The following is a 9922-nucleotide window of genomic DNA, read 5'->3' as shown; positions in this document are numbered from 1 at the left end:
AGCTCTGAGAAGTTTTCATCTCTCAGGAGCACGTTAGAAGAGAACCGCTCCAGTGCCTGAGGGACAAACAGAAGAGGAAGAAGAGGTCCCTCATCTTTGGGTCCAGTACTAGCTTCTTAACGGCCACCACTACAAAGTTTCCAAACTGAGTCGCTTAAACAATAGACATTTACAGTCGCACAGTTCTAGAGGCTAGAAGTCAAAGATCAAGGTGTCATCAGCAGTGCTGGGTCATTCTGAGAGAAAGGAGGTAGAATCTGTTCTGTGCCTTCTCTCTCCTAGCTTCTGGTAGTTTGGGGGCAATCATTGGTGTTACTTGGCCTGTAGAAGCATCACCCTAGTCTCTGACTTCATGTTTACGTGAAGTTCTAGGCATCTGTCTGTCTCTGGGTCCAAATTTCCCATTTTTTATAAGAGTATCAGTTATATTGGAGTAGAGTCCACACTAATGACCTCACATTAACTAATTACATCTACAGTGACTTAATTTGCAAATAAGGTCAAATTCTGAAGTACTGAAAATTAGGACTTCAACATATAAATTTGAGGGACAGCACTCAACACATGACAGTCCCAAGCTTGGACTGCACTTCTGGTACTTTCCAGAGCATCTCATGCTCCTCTTCGACACTATGCCCCCATCCCACCTCCCCAGGAAAAGTCCCAAGAACACTGGAAGCCAGGTCAGAACATAAGAGACTGTGAAGAAAACTGAGCTGGTCATGTAATAAGAGCTTGCAGGACATGATGGAAAAGGCAAAAGTGCAGTGGGGAGGTGAAAATGACATTCTTAGCTAAGAAATTACAGGATCAATGGCTCACGGTAGCCATAGGCCTCCCAAGAAGAGAGCAAGCAGCAGCTTTTCATAAAGGACGTGGCTGACAGTGAAGCCATCTGTGCAAAGACTGTGCTTGAGAAATCCAATGCTTGCTACCCTGCCCTTTCTGCCACCAGCTGCATATGCCAGATCTTTCTCCTGGTTAAGGAGGCTTGCACCTCCACGCACCCTTTTTACACTGGCTGCCCCATCTTGATAGGCTACCAGATTCCTGGCAGAAAATACTGATTCTACACGGGTTTGGAGCTCAGCTATTTTAGCCAGCCAGGTGAGGAGCTATTTGGATGTCCCACTCTTCTAATGAAGAATAATGAAACCAAGGAGAATCTAAATGCAGGAAACCTGAAAAACCCACCAAGATGGTGCAGGATTCCCTCCCCATGAGGTAAAAGAACCTCTCTACTCATTTACAGAAAAGCTCCCTTAGGAAAGGGATAAAGGTCATTATTGGGGCAGACATTGAAAAATTCTGATGCCCAGGGTACATCCTAAACCACTCAAAGCAGAATCTGTGGAGACAATATCCAGATGCCAACAGCAGTGCACTACCAGTGCTACCAAGCAGCAGTATCACTGCTTTAGAAGTTAGGGAGGGTTGGGGGTGCCTGTGTGGCTCAGTCATTTGAGCATCCGACTCTTGGTTTCAACTCAGATCACGATCTCACAGTTCGTGAGTTCGAGCCCTGCACCAAATCTTGCTTAGGATTCTCTTTCTCTCCCTCTTTCTCTCTCTGCCTCTCCCCCAGTCTCTCTTTCTCTCAAAATAAACAAATAAACTTAAAAAAAAAGAAGTTAGGGAGGTTTTACATATATATCTGTAAAATAGAAAATGTATGTATATGTGTGTACATCTGTATGTACATAAATATATAGACTATGCATGTTGTTATATATAAATATGTATGTATATACTATATATATACACATATAATTTGGATATATATCATATATACAGTACATACATATACACCTATAAACAGACACAAAAATGCACATACACAGATATAAAACATCCATTTCCCAACACTTGGAAAAAAGAAAGTATATCCTTTCTAGCATCATGCTACAGTATTATTTCACAGGCCTACCCCAAAATCATTTAATCACCTAGGGGAATATACCTCTGTTTGACCTTTTCCTTGCTATTGATTAGAGCTCAGCACTTTTACAAGTCAACATGTACATTTTTATCCAGTCCACATGCAAACGGTTCCTGTCCAGCAGTAAAGATAACCCGAGGTTATGCTTAAATTGCCCTATAGGACACTACGCAGTTTTGTATCTTATCTGACAACCTATTTCTAACCTATCAATCCTATTCTATCTTTGTTCATTGTCTATAAATACCTAGTTCCTCCATTTTTTCTTGAATTAGTTTTGTCATATTATTGGTTCCCTCATTAAAGAGCTAGATACATTTTTGACATAAATTCATGGTATTTTGTATGAAACTCCTTTTTTCAACTTTTAAAAAATTATGCTTTGAAAGTACTTAGCTTCTTGTATACCCCTTTAATTTGCCTGCCATGATGGCACTCTCTAAAAAACTTCTCCAAACAGGTCCCCAATGCTGGAAATTTCCAATGCTGGAAATTCCCATATGGGTCATTCACAGTTAAGACTGCATTTCACCTTAGGTGAATGGTTAACTAGATTGTCCAGCTCATCACTCATCAGAGCTCTGTGAGAATAGGGATATGTTTCAGAGAAGTGGCAAGAGTCAAAAGAAGCAACTCAATGCTTAGAAGGAAGGAGAAGGGGTCATTTAGGAAGAGAGAGGGTAAAAATGGTGGCCCTTAGCACCTGAGGATGAAGTTGAGAAGAGCACCTCAACTAAAGATGTGGTGAGAGGCACAGGAAACATCAACTACTAACTTCGCAATTTTGGCCCAGGGCTAGCCTGGACCTGCTATAGAACAGATCTAAATGGTTAGAGACTGGATCAAACAGGCTATATTGATCTCATCTCCAAATATGAGCTTCTGGAGCTGCACAGAAGCTCCTGCAGCTTCAGGAAGGATGCCTTCCTGCTGCCCCATATGTGCTCCACTGATATTCAGGACCCACACCTAGACCCAATGATCATTGACCCTGCCTTGTCCCTTGACTCTGACCTTGACAAAGCCATTTGTAGGCTGATTAAAAGGAACCTCAGCCTCAATTTGGAAATTCATCAACCTCTGCCCATTTTCCTACTTAATGATCATATGGTATAATTTACCATGGAAAGTAACCCTTCTTCCTTCCTTACTATTGCTAGGAGGACTTATTCCCTGTGACATTAGCTTCTGAGAGACTCAACTGAGCAAGCAAATTATAGGACTGAAGTCAGGGATATATCCCACTCCGATCCCTGACTTGGTCACACGCTAAGCTGAAGTCCGCATTTTTCAGATAGTTCATCAGCAATACTAGGAGACCTTTCCAGCAAGGTCGCTGTACCACCGAAGCAATCATGTGTGAGTGCCCCCAGCCAGACAGAGCTAATTTAACATGAAGTAATCAGAGATAAGAAAAAGCCACAGGAGTTATAAAAATATACACATCAGGTATCCTTGCTGAGGAGGAAGGAGAAGTTTACTGGAGGTTAAGGGAGTGCACCAAAATGATAAGAAAAGTGAAGTCAAGAATGAAATGAAGATTTTATGAGAAGTTAAGATAAATAATAGAACAATTCTTTTTCTACTATAAACAGAGTAAGAGGCCAACTAAGGACTCAGCAGGGTTTGCCAAGACTAGAAGGAAGGTCACTTGTCAGAGGAGTTGGACATTACAGAAAATATGGATGGATGTGTCTTGTCAGCACTCACCAGGGAGGAAAATGCTCTGAGAGCAAGGCAGAAGAGATTTTGTTAAGGAAAACAATTGAGTAGTGACAACCACTGGGGTAACAACATCTCCAGGGTAGAGGGAATCTGGAAGTCCATTTGGAAATACTCAAGCCAGGGAATCCCTGGAGCTCCTGAGGAGGAAGAGAAGCTGTTATGAGCACAAGCCCAGTGAGAGAGGCTTAGTCTTCCATACGTTCAGAGTCTTAACTTCAGGAGGTCAGAGATCAGGCATGACCCACCTCTCCAAACTTCAGATGTGGGAGGACCTCACTGCTTGGGCTGAAAGTCAAGGCTGGTTATGAACCCCCTTCCTTACACCCAAATTTCCTTTCAGCCTCTATATTTCCTGCTATTCTGGGGGTAGACCTGGGATGAACACTTTGGTCTTAAACCAAGGAGAACTAGTAAAGGAGCTAGAAGTAAGAGCTTTGCCAAAAGCTTGTGCTATATACTTCTATCCCCAGGTTGGCACCAAACAGCAATTTCCAGGGTTTTGGTTTTTTGGGTTTTTTTGTTGTTGTTGTTGCTTGTTTGTTTGTTTGTTTGTCTCAATGGTCTATTTCAATGACTGGTGTTAAGAAAACTCATTTGCCATTGGGTAAAGATCATCTTATATCTCTACCTCTCACCAGACTGAAAAATTAATTCCAGGTAGGCCTTTTAAACCATAAAAATATGAGAAGAAAATATGAGCCAATGGTGGAGACCATTCTTCTACCTAGAAGCAAAGTGTTAGGAAGAATGAAGTGAAAGATGATGTTATGGATGCTGTTGGTACCTCGTCCAGGTCTCCTGGGATCTTTTTTCTCTTGGGAGTTCCATGGCCCCACTTCTGCAGGTACTGCTACCATAGATTCTCTGGAGAATTGCCCATTATCAATTTAAGGCAAAGTTGCTGTGACCTTCTGACCTTCTTTCATCACCTGCTTGAAACTGAGGCTGGACTCAACCCAAGAGTATATCCTTCCTTCTTCCCCTTCCCCATCCTCATTCCCAACTTTCACTTAAAGACTTAGTTTTCCCCTGAGAATATTTCTCTAATAAATCCACTTGTAGACAAATCTCCAGTTCAGCCTCTGTTTCTAGGTACCTCAACTATGATACCTGATATAACTAAATAAAAATGTAAATGACTATTATGTGGAAAGATATCATGAATAAATTTGAAAAGATATTTTATCACATGTATGCATATATGTGTGTATAGACATATATCTATGTTATGGGTATAACTGTGTTCCTCCCAAATTTACATGTTAAAGTCCTAAATCTCCAGTATCTAAGAATGTGACTATATTGGAAGATTAGGCCTTAAGAGAGGTGATTAGGTTAAAATGAGGTCATTAGAGTGGGCCCTAATCCCATCTGACTGGTCTTCTTATAAGAAGAAACTGAACACACAGAGGCATAGTTGCACATAGGGAGGACCATCTGACGACACAGTGAGAAGGCAGCTGTCCAGGGAAACTCCCTGTGTTTTTCCTTTACTCACACACACAATACTTCTAACACCAGATGCACGTTCTTTCTGCCCCCTCTCCCCCAAATCAACCAATTCTCTGTCGCCAGCTGGGTAACCTGCAATTCAATTCAATTGAATTGACAGTAACTGACACTAACTGACTGACACTAACCAATGTAAGAGCAGACCCTCAGTCCCTTAAGACTGCTCCCCAACTCAGATTGCAAGTAGTCAGTCCCCAGGTTGCCCACAACTTCTAACTTGGATACAAATTAGAGGTTCCCACTACACCTTACTTTAATTCAATTGTTTGCTGCAACACCTCACAGAACTCAGAAAAACACTTACATTTACTGTTTTATTATATAGTAAAAGATATGATAAACGATACAGATGAACAGTCAGCTGAAGAGATACATAGGGCAATGTTTAAAAGAGTCCCAAGTGCAGGGGCTTCCATCCCTGTCGATTTGGGGTTCCCCCATCGTCCCAGGGCATACATATGTTCAACAACCTGGAAGCTCTTCAAATTCTGTACTTTGGGAATTTTTATGGAGCCTTCATCATGTAGATGTAGGCATGATCAATCAATAAGTCAGTCTTCAGCCCCTCTGCCCTTCCCAGAGGATGGGGAGAGAGGTGAAATTTTCAAGCTTCTAACCATGATTTGATCTTTCTGGTGACCAGAAAGATCTGGTGACCAGCCCCCATCCTGAAACTATCCAAGAACCCACCAAGAGTCATTTCATTATAACAGAAGACAGTCCTATCACCCAGGAAGTGTCAAGAGATTTAGGGACGTGTGTCAGGAACCAGGATCAAAGACCAAATGTTAGAATTAAAGATGCTCCTAGTTCTCTAATCACTTAGGAAGCTATAAGGGGTTTGGGAGCTCTGTGTCAGGGACCAGGCACAAAATATTATTTTTCTTCTATTATTTCACAGGCGCCATCTATAAGCCAAAGAGAGAGAGGCCTCAGGAAAAACCAAACCTACAGACATCTTGATCTTGGACTTTGAGCCTCCAGAACTGTGAGAAAATAAATTTCTGTTCTTTAAGCCATCCAGACTGTGGTGTTTAATTATGGGAGTCCTAGAAAACAAATCCAATCTATATAGAGATATATAGATATCTTTCTCTCTCTCTCTCTCTCTCTCTCTCTCTCTCTCTTTCACACACACACACACACACACACACACACACACACACACACACACCATAACATTTCAAAACATAATCAAAAGATACAAAGATGAGCACCTGGCTGGCTAAGTTGGAAGAGCATATGAATCTTAATCTTGGGGTCATGAGTTTGAGCCCCATACTGGGCATAGAGATTACTTAAAAAATAAATAAAGTAAAACTTAAATATATATATATATATATATATATAGAGAGAGAGAGAGAGAGAGAGAGAACGAGAGAGAGAGAGAGAGAGCTCATAAGTATTCAAGAAAAAATAGAAAAAAGGACAAAGGACTTAAATGAATAATTCACAAAAAATATCAAATGCCAATAAATATCCAAGAAGATGTTTAGCCTCATTATTTCCTCCTTTTGGGCTGCATATTCTTTATCCTGAGTCCTGTCTCTCTACCATGCCTCTGCATGTTGTTGTCCACTCCAGCTCTCCCTCATTATTATACCCACACTAAGAGCCTGGACAGTTCTGCACACAGGTGCATATTTAATAACCATTGGCAGCAATTTAATAGTGTTCTGAGGTAGAGAAAAAAAACTAGTTTTAAGAGAATTCAATTCAAGAAGCTATCATAATGGTTCTAAGAAAATCACAAAAGAGAAAGAATAACTAGCTCTAGTAAGTAAAAAAAAAAACCCGTTTATCACAAGTCATGAAAAAAATGCAAAATAAAAGGCAATGAGATTGCTTTGCAAATTTGCATAACACAATAACAAAAAGCTAGAAAACCTTGATACTTGAAGTTCAGTAAAATGTATTTTTAGTTTGTTAGTGGCATCATCAATTGGTAAATACAATTTGGCAATGCATTTTTTAATGTTTATTTATTTATTGAGAGAGAGAGAGAGTGGGGGAGGGGCAGAGAGGGAGGGAAAGAGAGAATCCCAAGCAGGCTCTGCACTGTCAGCACAGAGCCCCACTCGGGGCTTGATTTCATGAACTGTAAGATCATGACCTGAGCTGAAACCAAGAGTCAGGTGCCTAACTGACTGAACCACCCAGATGCCCCTCTTTTCTGAAACCCTAAATACTAAGTCAAAATTTGGAAAAACATCATTTGAAAGACAATGTTTATAATCATGGTATTTATGATAATCAAAAATTAGTAATACTTCCAAATATCCAAATCGTCAGAAACTACAGGACAGTCACTCAAGGGAATAATGTAGAAACACCAAAAAGGACAAATATAAAGACGAAATATCAATATAAAATTAATATAAATGCATATATTAGGGTATAAAGTTATATATGCATAATGACTATAGCTATGCAAACACATGCAAATAAAAACTAGAAAGAATACAGAAAAGAATTTCAACTTTATGTTTTTTTATTTTTTTATGTTTATTTACTTTTGAGAGAGAGAGAGAGAGAGAGAGAGAGAGAGACAGAGCATGAATAGGGGAGGGGCAGAGAGAGGAAGACACAGAATCTGAAGCAGGCTCCAGGCTCTGAGCTGTCAGTACAGAGCCTGATGTGGGGCTCAAACTCACGACCCGTGAGATCAAGACCTGAGCCAAGGTCGGGTGCTCAACCAACTGAGCCACCCAGGCACCCTAAGAATCTCAATTTTAGTACTCATCACAAAGATGGTTAGCTGCCCCCCAAGATGCACACCTTCCCCTCTGCAATGGAGAATTGTGGCTGGGAAGCAGCTGCCAAGCCAGAGGCATTCCCCAGTAGCCCCTATGACTTTGCATCCAGGTGGAGCCACCTTACCAGAAGGCAAGCTATACATCCTGTGACAACACAATTTGTCCACAGGGCAAACACTAATCCATACAAGAGGATCAGATCTATAAATTAGTCAAAAGTCTGAAACTAAAGGTGTATGAATAGCAGAGATAATTGTCCTTTTCATTTAAAAAATGGTGTTAAAATATGGCAATATTATTTGTCACCAATTCAACTGCCAACATCTGAGAAATGTTACTTCCCAGGATTGAACAGAGTGCCTGGAAATGGGCCATTTCCTATCCTACTACTGGTGAGAAGTAAGTTGATGCTGCCTTTCTGTGGCTTAGTTTGTCAACATGCATCAGGAGTCCAAAAACTTCAGAATTGTGTAAAATCCTTGACCTAGAGATTCTTTGGGAAATTATCCTAATGAAATAAGAGATCTGAGTAAAAATATACAGCAGAAGTACTGTCAATGTCAGAAATTTTTATAAGACTAGCAGAAGCCACATAAATAGCTATAGGGAAGTGGACAAATTCTACTTTGGCTACACAGTGAGTTACTATGCAACTATTTTAAATTATATTCCAAAATAATATTCAACAGCATGGAATGATCATGATACATTATACAGTGTGATTCCATTCTTACTGTGTTTTTAAAAACACATCTATATCAGGCATGAATTTTCTTCTTCCATACAGGTGCAAGAATTATTACATTTCCTTATTTCTCTAAATGAAATGAAATCTGGCTTAGAGTCCCATCCTGCCTGGCTGAGAGGAAGAACTGTGTCAGGGACTGTTGCCCACCCTCACGCACACGCTGCTCATGCCTTCCTCTGGATCTTCCTATTTTCCCGGGGCTCATGTGGTACCAAGAAACGGAAGAGGTGCCCATCTTTAGACCGTGGTCAGTGCCTCTGTCTCCACAGCTCCTCAAAGCACCCCTTGCTATTGACAAGGGCTGCAGTTCTGGAGGTGGGAGAAGAGGGGATGCTTCTATCACTGGACTTGTCATTGGGTGGCTATGGGACCCATGTACTGCTGATCTCAAAGCCATGGCTGTCAGTGTTCTATCCCCAAGGATATGCCACCAGAGGTTTTGCCCCTCTGGGGGGGGGGGGGGCTGGGTGGGAGGGACACAAATCTCTGACTCGAAAGGAGCCTGTGCTATTCTCTCCTCTCTATCTCTTTTAGGGACTTCAGCTGTTTTCTAGGGGCATTCTACCCTTTAAGTGCCATTGTATTTTCCTCCCCATATAAGACAATTCTGCCTTAATTCCATGATCAGTCCAATCTTCCAAATTAAGGCCTTGGTTGGTTATTTCTTCAATGACCCCTGAGATCCAAATAAATTGTCAGTCTCCATCCCTCAAACCCAATCCACATTCACATGCACACTCACAATCAAACCCCACGCAAGCCCACACACAGATGAGCTTAAACCTTAGAATACAAAGGGAAAAATGGTTTTTATATTTTTCTTCTCAAAAGTTTGTGTGTGTTGAGAGAAGAGGATAAAAATGGAAGGCATGGAATGGGAGAAGTGGGGGAATTAATTACATTTTTATCCTCTTTCAACTCAGCACTGAGAACAGGTCATCAAACCTGCCACATATATGTGCATTAAAAAGCCTGAGAGATGTCAGGACACCTGGGTGGCTCAGTTGGTTAAGTGTCTGACTCTTGATTTTGGCTCAGGTCATGATCTCACAGTTTGTGGGTTCAAGCCCTATGTCCCACTCTGTGCTGATAGTGAGGAACCTACTTGGGATTCTCTCTCTCCCTCTCTCTCTCTGCGCCTCCCCCACTTGCATGTGAGCTCTCTCTCTCAAAATAAATAAATAAATTTTTAAAAAAGGCCTAAAAGGTGTCATATATATATATATATATATATATATATAT

This window comes from Panthera uncia, chromosome F2, assembly GCF_023721935.1.
Source record: "Panthera uncia isolate 11264 chromosome F2, Puncia_PCG_1.0, whole genome shotgun sequence".
Taxonomy (NCBI): domain Eukaryota; kingdom Metazoa; phylum Chordata; class Mammalia; order Carnivora; family Felidae; genus Panthera; species Panthera uncia.
Note: the sequence above shows the minus strand (reverse complement) of the source record.